At 33.6% G+C, this 20,802-nt stretch overlaps 1 protein-coding gene and 1 long non-coding RNA gene across 2 annotated transcripts in view; one reads left to right on the forward strand and one right to left on the reverse strand.

Annotated features, from left to right (window-relative positions):
• The window catches only part of LOC131847466 (inverted formin-2), a 155,670-nt gene that overhangs the window by 80,207 nt on the left and 54,661 nt on the right, over positions 1–20,802 (forward strand). Inside the window, exon 3 of the mRNA XM_059197055.1 lies at positions 16,648–16,675. The gene's annotated coding sequence lies outside the window, so the exon portion shown is untranslated. The remainder of the gene's footprint in view (positions 1–16,647; positions 16,676–20,802) is intronic.
• On the reverse strand, positions 1,549–2,383 carry LOC131847467 (uncharacterized). The gene is made up of 2 exons (XR_009357715.1): positions 2,226–2,383; positions 1,549–1,923 (listed from the first exon to the last, which is right to left on the reverse strand). It is a non-coding gene; the product is annotated as an uncharacterized LOC131847467 (long non-coding RNA).

Here is a 20,802-nt window from a genome sequence, read left to right on the forward strand (position 1 = left end):
TAGACCCCGTGCCACATTTTTCGGTTTTGGGTAGACCCCCCTTTCAACCCCTTACAACCCACTTTTCGCATTAAAATGTAGCCTATGATTTCTCAGGGTCGGAGACCTAGACCAGAGGTTCCCAAACTTTTTTATGTCGTAGACTCCTTGCCATATTTTTCGGTTTTGGGTAGACCCCCCCATTCTTACCTGGTATTGATTTTTTGTAAATTTCTAACTGTAGTTGAGTTTAGTGTTAAAAACATAAAGTAAAAACAATAAGATAACCATTGTCGTAGATCCCTAGGGGTCGATATACCACTTTGGTCCAAATTTCATTATACCAAATTTCATTTAAATCGGTTCAGTAGTTTTGGCGTAAGCGAGACAGACAGACAGAGTTACTTTCGCATTTATTTAGTAAGGACGATTGATGATCAACCTGATTTAAATGATTGCCAATGATTTTACACTTCAATGAAGAAACCATGAAAATTACATGTTGTTTTATGAAATTACAATGAAATCAATAAATGGTATATGTGCTTAACCCACTTAATCGCAATTAGAGGAACAAATGTCGCGGAAACGTGGCCTCCGTCTGTTTGTACATGGATGACCTCCTAAACGTAGAGACTTGGAGGTTATGTTTTGCATTATCACTATTTTATTTGCACAGACGACGCTATGAACGTTTAAAGTGTAACGCGTATAGTGTTTGAAACATTGTTTTAAAACCATTGCGGCCTAGTTTTTTACTAGCCCGATTTACAGACCTATAGGTCGAGGTTCGAATCTATAGATCTACTTTGCTTACTCAATATAATTTTAGAATTATTATAAATATTTTGTAATTCTTAAGATATTTTATAGTTTTCTTTAAACGACAAGACTAAAAAGTTGTTAACAATTTTATATACATACTAGCTGTACGGGCAAAAGTTGTTTTGCCTTAAAATAAAAAAAAATTACGGGTGGACTACCCCTAACATTTAGGGGGATGAAAAATAGATGTTGGCCGATTCTCAGACCTACTCAATACGCTCACAAAATTTCATGAGAACCAGTCAAGACGTTTCGGAGGAGTATGGGAACGAAAACTGTGACACGATAATTTTATATATAAGATATACATCTTACATATATGACATAGAGTCACGTGGGGCAAGTGTGCGCACTTAAGGTTTGAAGTATCATATAATAAAATATTTAATAATCAACAACTTAAACGCAAAATAAATAATTATCATTTACACAAATTCTTTGGAAATCAACAAAATCAAAACTGTTTAAATGCGCACACTTACCCAAGTATAGGGGTAAGTGTGCGCAGTAGTGCGGGTAAGTGTACGCAACATGTAACATACAGTAAATAGAGTCAGACTCATATGATAAACCAGAAAATAGACATCCTCAACCTAATAATACATCAGTTCAAATAATTCCTTTTCAAAGTTATTGCATTGTTCATGCCACCAGCTCTTACAGATGCTGTATTGGATCCAGTCTTCATTCGGTGGAAATATGTATTTTTCTCCACACAGTGGGCAAAATAATTCCTGCTCATCATTTTATTTATTTTCAGATCAAGTCGTATCTTCTTTTTTGGCAATTTATTCTTCCTCTTGTTTTTTGTTTTTCCAATTCTACTTTATAAGGACTTACAGTATCAATGATTGACTTTTTGCCTTTCTTTCGCCGATTTTGAATCACAGTCATTCATCCAAGAAATGCCTAAGGCCAACTTCGGTATTTCTTGGATGGATGACAGTCGTACATATTCATTCCTAGACGAAGGTACACTCATTATTGCGGGTGCCACACTGTCGTTTGCTACCAACCTCCGAAATTAATCTTTTAACAGCTTCTAGCTGTTCCTCTGTGACAACACTTCTATCCGGCATTTCTTTTATAATCGAGGCATTTTTTATGTATAATTAAACTCTGAAATAACAAATTGCACCATAAATACAAAGCCAAAGCGGAGCGGGGTAAGTATTCGCATGCGCACACTTACCCCACATTCGTATGCGCACACTTACCCCAAACCATCAAAATAAAATTTAACCAGAACTGAGCAATATTGCGTAATCGTCATCACCAAAAGATTAAACACGGCTTATATTACATAAAATGTACTGTTCGATGGTATAAAGCATGATTTCAAAATATAAATATATTACAAAGGAATGAGTCTCTCATTTAAGACAAAAATCGCAATATTTCAAGCAAAAAACAATACTCACTTACGGAAACAAAATGGTTCACCGGCGGACAGTGAAAAAGTTGCACTAAGTATAGTCTTTTGTGCGCTAATGAGGAGGGGTGTTATCAGTTCGTACCTATAAACCGTTTTTGAAATACTTCGAGTGCGTACACTTACCCGCTGCGCACACTTACCCCACGTGACTCTACGTCCATAAGATATTGCTTTCAGCGATAAGGCTGCCTTTTGTTCAAGACATTTATACTTGTTACTTAACTTGAAAAATAGGATAACGTAAATCTCAGTTTATAGTCGCAATATTATTTTATTCAAGAACCTTAGCCACAGCAACGCGTGGCCGGGTCTGCTAGTACAACTATACATAAAATTGGAGTGTCTGTTTGTAATATTGAAATAACCGTTTTTTACTACATGCATATGAATATAAATACGGTACATACACCAAAATAACGTTTTTTACAAGTTTTGTCTGTCTGTGTGTTTGTTCCGGCTAATCTCTGAAATGGCGGGACCGATTTTGACGGGACTTTTTTTGGCAGGTCGCTGATGTAATAAGAAGTAACTTAGGCTACATTTATTTTAGAAAAAAAAAGTTAAATTCCACGCGGACAAAGTATCGGGAACAGCTAGTACCTACATATATAAAATCGAATATTTCTCTTCAAAAGCACGTACATAATCACCCGAGTGTAAACTACCGTTTACCATCTATGGCACCGCCGTCCGTGTGATGTGAGCGATACTGAATTCGTACTTTTACACCGGTATATGCAATACTAGTTACATAGCTCGGTTTCACCCGTTTTCTAAAAATAAAGAACCCTGAACAATTAACACAGCGCCATCAACTCCCACGGTAAGCAGAGCTTGTATTATGTGTACTGGACAACTGATATAAATACTTAGATATATATATTTTGTAAATACATAGAAATCATCCAGACCGATACAAACAATCATACTCGTGAATACTCACCGTGCGAGGAATCGAACCTGCGATCATGAGAAGTAAGGCGGTGAGCTAAACCGCTAGACCACCACGGTCGTCGAGAAATCTATTGACATTGCAATTGTTAACTAATTAAAGGCACCATAGATTAAATTGGAAATGACTTAACAGCTTGAAGAAGTCCAAATCAAACGGGGATAGATCCGAGCCGAGGTTCGAACCCCTAAAGGTGCCCTCAGACAGTCGCATCCGTCAGTCGAGGGTTGGTCTTCAGCCGCTTCATAAGTCCTTCCTTGGTTTGGAGTGCCATCTGCACTCGCCCCCTATCGTCCGGTGAAGCTGTAAAGGCCAGCTGCGGCAAACATTAGAGTAGTCCGAAAAAAGGCCAGACAAATCTTCATTGACTTCACTGTCTTGTATCTTAAAAATCGCAAATGAAGTCGCGGATTATAGCTAGTATTCTGTAATTTATAAATTAGAGTATAATGTGTAACTTTTTTTTAAATTTCCATTAGATACATCTTCATTGACTTCTCTGTCTTATACCTTAAAAACGCAAATGAAGTCGCGGATTATAGCTAGTATCCTGTAATTTATAAATTAGAGTATAAGGTGTAACTTTTTTTTAAATTTCCATTAGATACATCTTCAATGACTTCTCTGTCTTATATCTTAAAAATCGCAAATGAAGTCGCGGATTATAGCTAGTATCCTGTAATTTATAAATTAAAGTATAATGTGTAACTTTTTTTTAATTTTCCATTAGATACATTTTCAATGACTTCTCTGTCTGTCTTATACCTTAAAAACGCAAATGAAGTCGCGGATTATAGCTAGTATCCTGTAATTTATAAATTAGAGTATAATGTGTAACTTTTTTTTTTAATTTCCATTAGATACATCTTCAATGACTTCTCTGTCTTATACCTTAAAAACGCAAATGAAGTCGCGGGTTATAGCTAGTATCATGTAATTTATAAATTAGAGTATAATGTGTAACTTTTTTTTTTAATTTCCATTAGATACATCTTCAATGACTTCTCTGTCTTATACCTTAAAAACGCAAATGAAGTCGCGGGTTATAGCTAGTATCATGTAATTTATAAATTCGGGTATCAAATGTAACTTTGTTTTTAATTTCCGATATATACATACGAACAAACCGTCCAGATTTATTATATAGGTGTGGATATGTGGTATCATTATTTTTTTCCGGTTAATCTCATGCTCGAGTTGGAGTCGTGAGAAAACCTATAATAAGATGCCGCAGTTCTCTGGTGAGATAGATTGGTGGCTTTATTTCTTTAATACTTATGCCCTATTTTTTAGTTGCAGCAACTAGGTGATCTCGCAAACGTTGTTTCGCCATATAAATTAGAATCTAAATATATATATATATATATATATATATATATATATATAAACACCTCTTTGGGCACTTTGTTGATCACGCCACAACCTAAACACTTGCTGATTCCACCTTTTGCACTGAATAACTTGACCTCTATCGCGTATATCTCAGGCGGTATGGCAACGTCGCATTCTATTTTGCGATGTGGCCATATATATTCGTCGATAGTACGATATACTCGACACTTTTTTTACTAATAATTCGTGACTGAATGGCTCCGAACGGCTAAATTTTTGGTATACACAAAGACTTTTTGGCTCTGAATATATTCCAAAAATCAATTAATTATGTTGATCACTTTATATACTCGTCCTTACTGCGATACTTATTTACATCCGAATATATATAGATACCGTAACGGTCTATCAATTATGAATTTATTAATTTACTAATGTAGATATTTTATATTCGCAATGTTCCATACATGCAAGCTCCAGCAACGGTGGAGGCAGGGTCCCCCCTGCACCGTACACCGCACCCCGCGCACACAAACAAATTAGATATTTTTTGAATACACAAAGACTTTTTGGCTCTGTATATATATTTCAAAAATCAATTAATTATGTTGATCACTTTATATACTGGTCCTTACTGCGATACTTATTTTAATCCGAATATATATAGATACCGTAACGGTCTATCAATTATGAATTTACTAATCTAGATATTTTATATTCGCAATGCTCCATACATGCAAGCTCCAGCAACGGTGGAGGCAGGAGGGAGGCAGGGGGGACCGTACACCGCACCCCGCGCACACAAACAAATTAGAATAAATTAAATTCATAAGATTATTTATATATTTCGACTGCCTCGGTGGTCACACCGCTTTACATCCGATGGTCGCGGGTTCGATTTCTCGCACGGTGCAAACAATTGTACTCATCGGTCATCGATTGTTTTCATCGGTCTGGGTGTTTTATATGTATATTATATATGTATTTACAAAATAAAAATATCTATTTATATCAGTTCAGTATCAGTCTGTGTTAATTGTCCAGGGTTATTTATTATATTTTTATAAACGGTTATCTTTTTCCATCGCACCGCTCGCTATCGACAGCGAATTCATAGAAATGTCACTCTAAAAACAAAAATAGTTTTGTGTTTTGTATTTCAAATACTAAATGCAAAATAGGTATTTTCAAAATACTTTTTAAAAATTAAGTACCTTTTGAATTTTTGTCCAAACCTCAGATATTTTATTTATTTTAGGTATATCAATAATTACATATTATTATAAAAACAAAGTCGCTGTCGCATCTAACAGTACATAAACAAAGAAAGAAGACTTTGGCTCTGATACCGTAACGGCCTATGAATTATGAATTTATTATACCTAATCTAGATATTTTATATTCGCAATGCTACGTACATTGTAATATCCGCCTCCATTCATTGTAACGGTGGAGGGACTAAATAGTTGAATAAAACTGAATAAGCAGTTGCTCCACTCTATAGGTACTGCGTCGTCGTCGTATGCTGTTCATTTTTTCACTCGTTTTGGCGCCAAGAGAGGGTCACATAGTCGTGGTCAAGTTAAGAACTTATAATTTAATTTTGATAACAATAGATACAAGTAAAAAGTAGGTATTATATTAATGTACGTAAGTACTGTACTTAAAAATATTTATTCTATATTGTACATTTGAAAAACTTATCACTTAAGGACTTGTGTGACATATACACGTACATACTGCCATTTTCTCTTAAAGACATCCAGAGAAGCTTTAGATTTATCAAATACGCGGGGTGCACCGACCTTTGACCTTATAACACCTGATTCGCGCGTAACGAATTACATTGCTACTTTTTGGTATTTTATAGTGGATATTTCACTATAAAATATTATTATTTCTTTAGATTATGACATAATAGCATAGTTTACATGATTTTAAGGGAAACATACGATAAAAAAAATTCCCGTAAAATGTAAAAGATAAAAAATGGTTATTGTTGGTTATCCTTGAGAGATAGACATATACCATCACGGACTTTTTTGTTGACCTTATTTTGATACATCTCAAAGCACTAGACAATACGCATTTTCATTAAACAGTATTGTATTTTTTTTATTTATTTAACTTTAATGCACAAAAAAAATTGTACATGTGGCGGACTTAATATCTTGCTGCGTTATTTACCAGGCAACCATGAGTGGTGCAGCGAAAGATTATTGGCGGTGCACTAATATAAATAAGAAATGTCAAAAAAAGATTTATAAAGATAATAAAGATAAGCAAAATATACATTTCTATAAAAAAATAACAATATACATACATAAATATATAACCCATAAATGTATAAATAAATACATAATGATCCGATAATCAAATTATAAGTACAGTCTCAAATTGAAAGTAAGAAAAACAGAAAATATAGAGAGAACTATAGGGATATAACAGAAAGATGTGAAAAAAGGAGGACAGTAAAAAAGTTACAAATTTAAATAATGTTCCCGCAATTTCTGTTTAAATGAATTTATTACATTATTATATATATTAGGCATACGACTAGCCTTATGCTGTTACTTTTTTTTTAATCTATACATCTATACATGTAAATAAAATTGGAGTGTCTGTTTGTAATATTGAAATAACCGTTTTTTACTACCTGCATATGAATATAAATACGGTACATACACCAAAATAACATATTTTACAAGTTTTGTCTGTCCGTCTGTTTGTTCCGGCTAATCTCTGAAATAGCTGGACCGATTTTGACGGGACTTTTTTTGGCAAGTAGCTGATGTAATAAGGAGTAACTTACGCTACTGTTATTTTAGAAAAATAAAATAAAATTTCACGCGGACCAAGTCGCTGGGGCCAGCTAGTCTATAGATATACCGAGATTTAATATTTAAGTTGCTATTATGTTGTTGACAAAATTTTACTGTAATGTTACTATTACGTTATCCTACACAATTTGTATTATTTTGGATGAATAAATAAATAAATAAATAATAATCTATACATCTATACATATAAATAAAATTGGAGTGTCTGTTTGTAATACTGAAGTAACCGTTTTTTACTACATGCATATGAATATATATAAGGTACATATACCAAAATAACAATTTTTATAATTTTTGTCTGTCTGTCTGTCGGTCTGTTTGTTCCGGCTAATCTCTGAAATGGCTGGACCGATTTTGACGGTACTTTTTTTGGCAGGTAGCTGATTTATAAGGAGTAACTTAGGTTACTTTTATTTTAGAAAAATAAAGTTAAATTCCACGCGGACGAAGTCGCGGGAACAGCTTGTTTTTAATAAAAACGGTTTATTTGATAGAAAAAACATCTTTTTTGTGGTACTTGAGAATGTTGAAGCCTGTTGTTTGTAATATTGAAATAACCGTTTTTTACTACTTGCATATGAATATAAATACGGTACATACACCAAAATAACATATTTTACAATTTTTGTCCGTCTGTCTGTTTGTTCCAGCTAATCTCTGTAATGGCTGGACCGATTTTGACGGGACTTTTTTTGGCAGGTAGCTGATGTAATAAGGAGTAACTTAGGCTTTTACTTTAATTTTTAAAAAATAAGTTTACTTTTATTTTAGAAAAATAAAGTTAAAAACCACGTGGACGAAGTCGCAGGAACAGCTACTGTATAATATATTAGAGATACCAACGTGTTTTTTTATTGATGACTAGCTGTACACGGGATTTCGTCCGTGTGGAATTTCACTTTATTTTTCTAAAATATAAGAAGTTAAATTCCACGCGGACGAAGTCGCGTGTACAGCTAGTTGTCGGTAGTCTAGCGATTTAGCTAGCACACCGCTTTGATTCCTGCTTGGTGGTCGAGGGTTCGATTCCTCGCACGCTGCAAACATTTGTATTCATGAGTAGGATTGTTTGTAACGGTCTGGGTGTTTTCTATGTATAGATAATATATATGTATTTACGAAAAAAATCTTTGTATTTATATCAGTTGTCTGGTACCCATAACATAATCTTCAGCTAGCTTAACTTGGGTCTAGATGAAGCTGTGTGAATTGTCCTGAGATTACTATTATTATTAATTGGTACACAGGTAAACTACTAACTAGGCCATATTGGTGTTGTTTGTTATGGTGAAAAAACTAGTATATATATAAGTTACACGTACAATTTCAAAGACTTATTTCTTGAAAACTGCTGGCTATTCTGAAATAAAACTTTAGGGTTTGTATATGTAATGTTTGCATATAAAATATGATTAAAGGTTACCAGTGTATTTACACTTTTACTGAACAAACAGAGTTGTTTAATACTGAAAATATTGTGTGGAAGGCATCAATTACTTTCAGTGCATGTATAGCTTTTCTCTTTTCCTAATTATTATTATTATTAAGTTTAAAGTGGTTGAATTTTACGTAAGTGGTATTTATACATTATTTCTAATTTACCATTTATTTTAAGTTTTTTAAACTCTATTCATCGAGACCTATCTAATGAGTCCAAACACGATATTTCTGCTGTAAGTTTTCGAAGAGTATGTTCATCATCTGATAATACTGGTGCCAGTATGAAGTCAAGGTTAACAGATAACTAATTACTTTTATTTCGTCAAAATCTTTAGATTACGTATAATAAATTCATAATATCGCTACCTATTCAAATCAAAACAAGTATTAGGTACTTCATTTACTAGTATATAAATTCATCAACACACAAGTAAATGATTTTTAAATATATTCAGAGCCAAAAAATCTTTGTGCATTTAAAAAATTTTGCCGATACGGATTCACTATTGCAAGAAATTGTTGAAAAAATATATATCGAGTATCTACTACTATCGACGAATACATTTGGCAACAACGCATGGTCTCGGCCGGAACGGCAACATCGCATACTAGAATACAAAGATAGTGGTAGAACGCGGAACGGCAACATGTTGCCGTTCCGCCACGCTACCGTTATAGTGGTAGAAAGAGAGAGACAGTGGAATCAGCAATATCTACGGATCGTGGCTGGATCAACTAAGTGTGCAAGTTTATATAAATGTATATATATATATATATATACATTTGTCTTTAATTCAAAGGAAATACAAATAATGAACGCATCACATTTAAAACAGTAATAAGTACGTAATATTATCACATGGTAACAGCACGTATTATGGCAAAAATAAACATCGGCTGATTTGAAAAGATTTATTATAGTAATAATAGTAATCTCAAGACAATTCACACAGCTTCGTCTAGACCCAAGTTAAGCTAGCTGAAGATTATGTTATGGGTACTAGACAACTGATATAAATACAAAGATTTTTTGTCGTAAATACATATATATTATCTATACATAGAAAACACCCAGACCGTTACAAACAATCATACTCATGAATACAAATGTTTGCAGCGTGCGAGGAATCGAACCCTCGACCACCAAGCAGGAATCAAAGCGGTGTGCTAGCTAAATCGCTAGACTACCGACAACTAGCTGTACACGCGACTTCGTCCGCGTGGAATTTAACTTCTTATATTTTATAAAAATAAAGTGAAATTCCACACGGACGAAATCCCGTGTACAGCTAGTCATCAATAAAAAAACACGTTGGTATCTCTAATATATTATACAGTAGCTGTTCCCGCGACTTCGTCCACGTGGTTTTTAACTTTATTTTTCTAAAATAAAAGTAGCCTAAGTTACTCCTTATTACATCGGCTACCTGCCAAAAAAAGTCCCGTCAAAATCGGTCCAGCCATTTCAGAGATTAGCTGGAACAAACAGACAGACGGACAAAAATTGTAAAATATGTTATTTTGGTGTATGTACCGTATTTATATTCATATGCAAGTAGTAAAAAACGGTTATTTCAATAATACAAACAACAGGCTTCAACATTCTCAAGTACCACAAAAAAGATGTTTTTTCTATGAAATAAACCGTTTTTATTAAAAACAAGCTGTTCCCGCGACTTCGTCCGCGTGGAATTAAACTTTATTTTTCTAAAATAAAAGTAACCTAAGTTACTCCTTATAAATCAGCTACCTGCCAAAAAAAAGTACCGTCAAAATCGGTCCAGCCATTTCAGAGATTAGCCGGAACAAACAGACCGACAGACAGACAGACAAAAATTATAAAAATTGTTATTTTGGTATATGTACCTTATATATATTCATATGCATGTAGTAAAAAACGGTTATTTCAATATTACAAACAGACACTCCAATTTTATTTATATGTATAGATTATTATTTATTTATTTATTTTTTCATCCAAAATAATACAAATTGTGTAGGATAACGTAATAGTAACATTACAGTAAAATTTTGTCAACAACATAATAGCAACTTAAATATTAAATCTCGGTATATCTATAGACTAGCTGGCCCCAGCGACTTCGTCCGCGTGAAATTTTATTTTATTTTTCTAAAATAACAGTAGCGTAAGTTAATCCTTATTACATCAGCTACTTGCCAAAAAAAGTCCCGTCAAAATCGGTCCAGCTATTTCAGAGATTAGCCGGAACAAACAGACAGACAGACAGACAAAACTTGTAAAATATGTTATTTTGGTGTATGTACCGTATTTATATTCATATGCAAGTAGTAAAAAACGGTTATTTCAATATTGCAAACAGACACTCCAATTTTATTTACATGTATAGATGTATAGATTAAAAAAAAAGTAACAGTCATAAGGCTAGTCGTATGCCTAATATATATAATAATGTAATAAATTCATTTAAACAGAAATTGCGGCAACATTATTTAAATTTGTAACTTTTTTACTGTCCTTCTCCATTTTTCACATCTTTCTGTTATATCCCTATAGTTCTCTCTATATTTTCTGTTTTTCTTACTTTCAATTTGAGACTGTACTTATAATTTGATTATCAGATCATTATGTATTTATTTATATATCATATTTATACATTTATGGGTTATATTTAAATGAATTTAATCGATAAAATCGTTGTTAAGTATTAAATTAATTGTAAGTGATATTAACTATTATATTATGCATAAAAAATATTTGTAATAATAAAGAAAATACATTTAAAATATTTTACTTGTTGTGTTAGTTATTTATAAGATCTTACTATAATTGTTAGCTGCTTTACAATTTAGAAAGTACAATAGGTAATGTAAATTAAAATTAATTGAATACTTAACAACGTTTTGTTCGATTAAATTCATTTAATTATTAAAATAGTTAATTTAAAATTAGAATAAAGACAAAAAAAAAATAACAAAAAAAATCGGTGGCGGGAATCGAACCTTGAGCGTCCGTTTGGTAAGTTGATTCAAAGGCTTATTAAAATCAAAATTCAAAATTCAAAGTTACTGGTCATTTTGAAATAATACTTAGGGTTCGCATACCCTTATCGGATACTACTACTACACGGAGTTTCGTCAAAATAGAATATCTAGGTTAGGTATAATAAATTCATAATTAATAGACCGTTACGGTATCTGTATATACTCGGATCAAAACAAGTACTATGAAATAAGAAAGAGTATATAAATTGATTAACACAAGTAATTGATTTTTGAAATATATTCAGAGCCAAAAAGTCTTCTTTCTTTATTTATGTACTTGTTAGATGCGACAGCGACTTTGTTTTATACTATACTATACTATGTAATGATTGATATACCTAAAATAAATAAAATATCTGAGGTTTGGACAAAAACTCAAAGGGTAATTTATTTTGAAAAAGTATTTTGAAAATACCTATTTTGCTTTTAGTGTTATAGTACTTTAACTGTTATATTTTAAGTAACAATGTTTAATTATAATTAATACTACTGCACCAACACTCCGATCCTGCAAAAAAATTTGCTGTTTCATTATTTTTTAGTTCAATTAGTGGTCTACCTAAGTCCTGGGGTAAGGGGGGGGAGAGTCATGACGCCCCCATGACTCCCAAGACCTCCATGACGCTCCCCCCTGGATCCGCCGTTACGTCTTCTCTTCATTCGCTCAGTAACGTTGTTACTAAAGGAAAAATTCCCGTCCAAAAAATAACAAGTATTGAGGTTTGATCTGGAGTCACGTTCCTCTAGACTGATTTCTATAAATATTTAGATTAGATAGACTATTATTCTTGAAATACTAGCTAGACATTATTAAGTTACTGTAGCCATAATGTAGTAGTCCAAACGTGCCAATGAGGAAGCCCTTGGCAAATGCTGCACCCTGATTGGCCCGTTTGAATTGGATCAAGAAGTGGTCGAATGCCAAAAAGGTGGATTTGTATAAAATCGTGTATAAATCGCTTAATTATTATTATTACTCGTCGTGACAGTTGTGGCTCAAAAAGGATCAACATTTATATATCGTCAGCTGGCATTAGATCAACAAAAGGCCTCCGGATCAACAAGTGAAAAAGGATCAACAAAAAACTACCTATACGGCACGTCTGAGCCACAAAGTGCCCAAGGGGATATTTATATATATATATATATATATATATATATATATATATATATAACTCAAAAGTGGCTGACATAGTGATCTATCTATCTTATTTACAAATGTTGTTAAAAGTACATCTATATGTATATATGCAACTCAAAGGTGACTGACGTAGTGATCTATCAACGCATAGCCCAAACCACTGGACGGATCGGGCTGAAATTTGGCATGCAGTTAGATGTTATGACTTAGGCATCCGCTAAGAAAGGATTTTAATTAATTCTACCCCCACGGGGACAAAGTTTCATACAAACTTTGTCAATTTGAAACCGATCAGGCTGAGACTTTGCATGCATGCACTACTATGACGTAAGCATCCCCTAAAAAAGGATTTTGATAAATTCCATCACTAAGGGGATAAATTAACGCAAGCGAAGCCGCGGACAAAAGCTAGTCGCTATTAAAAATAAGGATTGATGATAGTAATTTTATGGTTGTATGTATTTTTAACGCCTCCTTATAAAAAAAAGGTGCCAAAAATTATAAAAGAATGTTAGGGGTGGACAACGTTTCTCATATAGGGGTATGAAAAATACATAGTAGCCTTTTTTTTTTTTTTCGGACTACTCTAATGCTGTTGGCCGTAGCTGGCCTTTACAGCTTCACCGGACGTTATGGGGCGAGTGCAGATGGCACTCCAAACCCGCAGAAGGACTTATGGAGCGGCTGAAGGCCAACTCCTGCCCGAAGGATACGACTTTAGTCTGAGGGCACCACTAGGGGTTCGAACCTCGGCTCAGGCCGTCGTAATTTCGATCCCCGTTTGAATTGGACGGGGGATCGATCGGAGGGGCGCCCGGGGGCGCCGGTGTGGAGCGCCCGGGCGCGCGCAGGCGCCCGGTTGAATGCGCGATATTGTGTGTTTGAGGTCGTCGTCTTCGCCGGCGAGGACGGTGTCGTGTGTGTGTGTAAAAGTGTGGTCGGGGTGGAACGGGTGGGCCCGTGGGGAGGTTCACACATAGTAGCCGATTTTCATACCTATTAAATACGCATATAAGATTTCATAGAAATCGGTCAAGTCGACCGATTTTTATGCTTACTAAGTGCTGTACTCCTCAGAATTTATTTATATTTAAATACATTGTATTTTTTTGTATTTTTTATTTATTAGGTCTACAAAACTGGATGTCTTACATAGTACATAACTTTACACACATAAAACAAACTATTTAAGTAATACAATTAGCGATTTCTATGTTGATTATCGCATGCCTCTTACTTGTTATACTGTAATTATTTATATAAAAAACATCTATTAAAAAGAGCAATACACAAGTTTCTTGCTCATTCTTCTTGTGATGAATCTGCATTCCGAATGAGTGGTAGAATCAAAATATGACTATTTAAAAGTGCTTGTAGTGAGTTTATTTGAATAAAGATTATTTCGATTTCTATTTCTAAACATCCTACTAGATGTAGACACAGCATGCATAACTAAATTTTTACACACACAAAATAACACAATACAATAATAATTTGCATTAATAGAGAATTATGTTATAAAGCTTATTGTATTTCAAGAAACATTGTGACATAAGAGTTTTATATACTCGTATCTTATTAATATTAAATGCCAAGATTGTGAATATACATGGATCTTACTCTTTCACGCAAAAACTACTTAACGGATTTTGATGAAACTTTACAGTAATATAGCTTATACATCAGAATAATATATAGGCTATAAATTTCACGTGAAACCGCGGGTAGAGCTAGTAAATAATAAATAAATAATTAAAATTCAGCGCAACACTCGTTACTAGTGCAAACATCGAGCAGTCTATTTGCAAATTCTTGAACGAGCATGTCCAAAGAGTTCTGATGTTATTCCTCAGCAAATAAATTAGTGATAATAAATTTATGTGTTTTAAATTTGTGTTTACTAGTTAAATACACGTTTCAGATTACTATGCAAACGTAAGTACTCGTTTGAAACGATATATAGTCCTGAAAATTGGGTTAAAATATACAATAAATATGTTGATGAATTCCAGAGGTAGAGTTTGTGTCAACACTACCTCTAGAATTTGTCAAAAAACTAATAATATATTTATATATTTCTTTATTTATGCATATTCACGTTCGCACTTCATTTGTGTGTGTATCTGTATGTCAAAACACCCACCGAATAGACCCATGCTCCTCTAATGCTGGAACGCTGTTTTTCAGCACATGACCTGGGTCAGACCCAGTCTGATTGCACCAGCAGTATGTTCCCATATGTTGTATCTGGCTCTAAACATACTGAATATATAAATAAATATTGCCATTACATAGTATAAAACAAAGTCGCTGTCGCTGTCTGTCCGTCCCTATGTATGCTTAAATCTTTAAAACTACGCAATGGATTTTGAAGCGGTTTTTTTTAAGAAATAGAGTGATTGGAAAGGAAGGTTTATATTTATAATATATGTACACCCGTGCGAAGCCGGGGCGAGTAGCTAGTTATAATATGTAATGTTATTATAATATAATAATATACTGTACTATACATACCACTGATACTTGAACTTTATGGTATGGTATTAAAGTTCAAATTGACTTTTAGGTATCATTACGAATCGTTTGTATTGGATCATAGAAAAGTGTTGTTTTTAGACATTTATAGGTAATTTTAAAATATTTTCTCTCCGTTAGAACCATCCTCGTACTTCAAGGAATATTAAAAAAAGAAATATCGAAATCGGTTCAGTAGTTCTCGAGATTTATGCTTAGCAACACATTCAGCGATTCATTTTTATATTATAGATAATGTCTACATATATATCTATTAATTTACTTTTTTTTTAAACTCACAAACTATTTTTTATACTATCTTATTGACACGATGGGCTAACTAACCTGACCTCGTGCTCATCCTATCATCCTCCACTGGCGCCCCGCCAGCATAAACCGTTAGCGCCGGCGTGTGCACCATTCCATTATCACCCATTTTAAAAATTAGGGTCATTACTCCGCATCCCTTACCCTTACCCCTTGAGAAAATAATAAAAAATGTGATTTTTATAAAAAAAAACTTGAGTACAGATAAATAAAAATAGAAATAGTAGCAACACTAAATAGCAACAGTATAGAAGTGTTCAATAAGATATTAAATGAATTACATATTGATAATCAGTTACGTATGTAAATACGTTACGTCCGACATCATAAAACGAAAAATATGTCAACTATTTATTACATAGATTAGATTATCAATATATGTATATATGTTGTTTATGTATGTTTATGCGGGAGCACCACAATACCAGCTACTTTACTTGATCGCATTCAGAACCGAGCAGCCAGAATCATTGGTAATCAACCTCTATGTGACAGACTCGACCCATTGGCTTTGCGGCGAGATATTGCATCTCTGTGCATTTTCTACCGCATATATCACGGGGAGTGTTCTGAGGAATTGTTCGGATTAATACCAGCTGCTGAGTTTCACCACCGTACCACCCGCTAGAAACTAAAATACCATCCTAATCATCTGGATGAATGTCGGTCCTCCACAGTGCGGTTTTCTAGAAACTTTTGGCCACTCACAACCACATTGTGGAATCACCTTCCAGCAATGGTATTTCCGAACCATACGATATTATTTTTAAGGAACTATATATATTTAAGGAACTATTCAATGAACTGCTATTTTAATATTTGTGTTGTTTTGTTACAGATTTCCTGATGTTTTGTAGCAGATAAATGTGAGTACTTATGAAAGTTTATCGTACATATATTGTATAAAAAAATTGAATCCCTATTTCATTTGGTTACGGCGGTAACATAGGGTCAGTAGGGTTAGTGAGTAATATGCTTTATTCAGTAAATGTAATTTAACAGATGTTTTGATATGTCTCTGTCTTTAGCTTTTAGTATACATTTGTTCTCTTACTAATGACGATTTTTTTTAATTTTCATCTATTCCATTAAAAAAACCTTAAGATTGCAATCGGATACGCCAGATGGCGCAAAACAGTACAATATTCAAAAGGTCCTTTGAATGTGTTATCGTATTCCGTAATCTTGGACTAGGAAGCTTGTGTGATCCAAATAAGGCGATGCACTTATAATCCTATATATGGATACATTTGAGTACGCCATAATGCGTCAACGGCCTTATATGTGTAATATTTTACAATGTACATACGTGTGTGATTAACTTTAATTATATGTCATTAATTGCGTTATAAACATGTTTGTTTCATACTATTTTCTGCGGGGATTTTATTCTTAGGAATTGGATATACACTCACATTTCCAATTAGGTTACAGAACAACAATTATCTAGTGCCACAGTAAGTGTAATACATACTAGCTACCCACTCCGGCTTAGCACGGGTGTTCATGTATCATACATATAAACAGTCCTCTTGAATCACTCTATCTGTTAAAAAACCGCTTCAAAATCCGTTGCGTAGTTTTAAAGATTTAAGCATACATAGGGACGGACTACAGCTACAGCGACTTTGTTTTATGCTATGTAGTGACTAGTACTAACGGGATTTATGTAACTAAAGGGATATATGAAACTCTCATAAGGAAACTTTCGCACTAACATCCTCAAAACAACCTTCTAAATGAAACTCTCAAAATAAATCTCTCATAAGGAAACTCTCGCAATAACATCCTCAATACGACCTTCAAAATGAAACTCTCAAAATAAATATCTCATAAGGAAATTGTCGCAATAACATCCTCAATACGACCTTCAAAATGAAACTCTCAAAATAAATATCTCATAAGGAAATTCTCGCAATAACATCCTCAATACGACCTTCAAAATGAAACTCTCAAAATAAATCTCTCATAAGGAAACTCTCACAATAACATCCTCAATACGACCTTCAAAATAAAACTCTCAAAATAAATATCTCATAAGGAAACTCTCGCAATAACATCATCAAATGACCTTCAAAATGAAACTCTCAAAATAAATCTCTCATAAGTAAACTCTCGCAATAACGTCCTCAAAATGACCTTTAAAATGAAACACTCAAAATAAATATTTCAAAAAAGTCTTCAAAGAATAATCTAATTAGTTGGGACGTGGGACAGTTCACGGGTCAGGCATGTTCATTTAAATATCCAGACAAGTGGTGGCGTGGTAGGACCACTTGCCTTGTTGCCTGTTACCACTGAGCCTATAGGGTTTTGTAATGTGTTCATGTTTATGCATACAGCATAATAGTGTAGGTCGTTGATACGTCCGGCCGCCTGATTCGAACTTATGACGCACTGCATTCAGACAAGTAGCCGCTTCCTGTCACTAAGTCATAGGGTTGGACTGTAATATTAAAAATATATATTCATGACTCTAATGCACCCTAGGATAGCCAGAAATTATACTACGAATGTAGAATGTCCATATTTAATAGTATATTTTGATAATTTAACGTGATAGGAGAAAGTTTAAGGTCGTCTCTCGTATTAATTATGTTTGTTATCGGTGTTTCTTTCATAGGAGAGTCACTCAAAAATATAATAAGATACACAAAGATTTTGCTCGGTCTTAATAGAAAGAAATATAATAAATATAGTAAGAAAGATGTCTCTTATCATTAATTTTATTTAACACTAGCTTTTGCACGCGGCTACGCTCGCGTTAAGAAGTATTATTATTAGGTATAGTTTTTGCGGCTTTACAGTACTTTCATACAAACTTTCATCACCTATTTTATCCCCTTAAGGGTGGAATTTATCACAATCGTTTCTTAGCGGATGCCTACGTCATTACATCTACCTGCATGCCAAATGTCAGCCCGATCCGTCCAGTGGTTTGGGCTGTGCGTTGATAGATCACTACGTCAGTCACCTTTGAGTTATATATATTTAGATTGTTTTATGTTAGCATTGTTTTTTATATATACCTATATTATTAATATAAAAACGAAGCAAAAACTTTGTACCCCCTTTTTACGATAATTGTGCAGACAGTAAAGTATGAAATTTCGCATACTTATATAGAGAAGGAGTCCAAAACACTAATATATATTTTTTAATTAAACATAAAAATAAAAAAACAACACGCACCAAATATTCTTAGTCAATAGAAACCTTTTTAAATCATTTTCAAATTAATTTTGAACGAATTTCACCAATTGGGGTAACTACTAGTATTTTAAAATAACTAAATAAAATGACAAAAAAATTCTAATTTCTAATTGCTGGCAACCCTATTTGTACTGTCAACCCTTGATACAACCGCATCAAACAATACATCGTCGCGACCATGTACAGCACCGTTACACCGTCACCTCTGTTTATGTGTCTGTCACGTGTCTTATGTACATATAATCATAATACCTCAAAAACTTAATCTTTGTTGCTTTGTTGATACTCAACGAATTTTGATGAAACTTTACAGTAATATACACAGCTTATGCATCAGAATAACATATAGGCTATATTTTTTATTAAAATTTAACGCAGGTGAAAACGCGTGCACAGATAGTACCTCATATTTTTACGTGAAACATTAATAAACAATCAGACAAACAGACATACTGATCGTTTACCTCGGCACGATTTTATAATATGTAACTAGCGACCTGTCCCGGCTTTTCTCGGACATTTCTATATATTTACAAAGAACCTTTGTACACGAAACATTTATTTATTTAAAACTTTATTGATTTTGTACAATAGACGGGCTTAATGCTAATAGCATTCTCTACCAGACAACCTTAGGGAGTGCAGAGATACTCAAAGGCGGTTTAGTTTTAATAAATTAAATGTAATTATATTAAATAGATATAAGATCATACATATACATGATAATATACTACATACAAACAAATTATGACCATACATACATACATATTTATATATTTATATATATTATAAACATACTACACATATAAATAAGATAATGATGATGAAACATTCATAAGAAATCTGTCTGTCGATGTATGAAAACCGCATGAAAATCTGTTCAATCTTTTCAAAGATTACTACAAGTACCTATATATAGTATATCTAGGTTTTGTTGTGTATTATGTACAATACGTATGTATCTACAAATATATGTATCAGTTGTCTAGTACCCATAACACAAGCTCTGTTTAGCTTGGGACTAGATGGCGCTGTGTGAATTGTCCTGAAATGTTATTATTAAAAATTAATTTTGGTCGAATTCTGACCACTGGGCGACAACTCAACAAAGAAAACAAAGAAGGAGTCGTGTCGTATCAACAGTTAAAAGAACTGATAGAAGATCGCGGAATGTGGAGAGCTCCATTAACAAGAGCACAGCTCTTAAATTATGAATGAATGGGCGACAACTAGTTCTTATTAGACAGATAGGACACATAGAAGATTTTGACTTTGCACAAATTGTGTGCGTCGATTATATTACAACTAATTGATCGAATAATGACTGCGTATGAGAGGCGGCGCGGCTGCGCAGGCGCAGTGACTCGACACAGACCTTGATCGCATCTCGACCGGTCCGTTATGCAACGTGGCGATTAGTTCATTATTGACATACAGCCTACATACATCACTCTGATATAGTATGCTTATTAATGTTTTATTAATACTAATACATGTAATCTTTGTATAGTGTGAAACAAAGTCGATGTGCATGTCGATTTAGATAATAATAATAATAAAGAGTACATCAATACTTAGCCACTAAATATCAATTAATCACCGAAAAATTACTACAAATACACCCCGCAGATAGTACTCGACTCTCCCGGTTGGAGGTTGTATTGGGACAGGACTGTAATAACATACAAAACTGTACATCACAACAGACCAGATATAACGCTACATGACAAGAAAAATAAAATAGTTTACCTTATAGATATTGCAATACCAAATACACATA

Source organism: Achroia grisella, unplaced genomic scaffold (assembly GCF_030625045.1).
Source record: "Achroia grisella isolate CSIRO2021 unplaced genomic scaffold, CSIRO_AGI_Agris_v1 utg537, whole genome shotgun sequence".
NCBI lineage: Eukaryota > Metazoa > Arthropoda > Insecta > Lepidoptera > Pyralidae > Achroia > Achroia grisella.